Source organism: Cebus imitator, unplaced genomic scaffold (genome assembly GCF_001604975.1).
Source record: "Cebus imitator isolate Cc_AM_T3 unplaced genomic scaffold, Cebus_imitator-1.0 Scaffold74, whole genome shotgun sequence".
Lineage (NCBI taxonomy): Eukaryota > Metazoa > Chordata > Mammalia > Primates > Cebidae > Cebus > Cebus imitator.
This window is the reverse complement of record NW_016107389.1, coordinates 4543177-4544113: the sequence shown is the minus strand read 5'-3', so window position 1 is coordinate 4544113 and position 937 is coordinate 4543177. Positions and strand designations below refer to the sequence as shown.

The following is a 937-nucleotide window of genomic DNA, read 5'->3' as shown; positions in this document are numbered from 1 at the left end:
CTAGTACTTAGACAGTATTTAACTAGTTCTTACCAATAGTGAGGGGAAATGACATGTGTTGCATTGCGGCCAGAGCATTTCACTGCCAGTGAGGGCTCCTCCAGAGTTTTCTTCCCTCTGCCATGGAAACCAACAATATCTCAAATCCATCTGGGTGACTATAATGAACAGAGCAGAAGTAGACACATAGCATGAATAAGAGTTAAACCAGTTTTTAAAAAAATAAGATTTTGAAGTGTTAGTTATTGTTGTACAATACAGCCTATTCTCACTTTCCTCATACATCACAAAATATTGTGTATCCCCTGTCATCTCATTTCAGATGCATCCTTCCACTTGTTCTCCATCCTCAGAGATTCTGTTCCATCAATCATTCTCTTTCTTCCTCTCTCTCTCTCTCTCTCTCCATATATATATATATATATATACATAGTGTGTATATATATAAAATGTATATATAATATATATGTGTGTATGTGCATGTATGTGTGTGTGTGTATCCTCAACCTTTCCTTCATTCCACATGTATCTTTAAACCTTTCCTCCATTCCATCTAGTATAAAAATTTTTTTAAGTAATATCACAACTTTTTTAAAATTTGTCTAGCAGACTCTCTGGTTTTCACCATAAAACGCCCCACATGCATTAAAAAAAAATTGTTAAAAGTGATCTCATCTTTTCAATCTTTTAAAAATGTCCATTACTGATCCTATATATTTCCATCTTTAAGTCTTTTTCTTATAAAACACAAGTGGGCCAAATCCTACACCCTTGCCTGAACAATATGGTCTTTATGTACTGCATTCACTTGTACACTTCCCATTTACTCTTCATCCCATCACAATCTAATAGCCACCCCACACCATTCTATGACAGCTTTCTTACCAGAATTACATGTGCACTCATGTTCTAAACTGAATGAACCCCGTACTGGACA

The 937-nt window shown here is 35.3% G+C and overlaps 1 non-coding gene across 1 annotated transcript; it reads left to right on the top strand.

Moving 5' to 3' along the window:
* The first annotated feature begins 575 nt into the window (after window positions 1–575).
* LOC119471794 lies at window positions 576–639 on the top strand. The gene has a single exon (XR_005200882.1). It is a non-coding gene; the product is annotated as a U7 small nuclear RNA (small nuclear RNA).
* The last annotated feature ends 298 nt before the right edge of the window (window positions 640–937 follow it).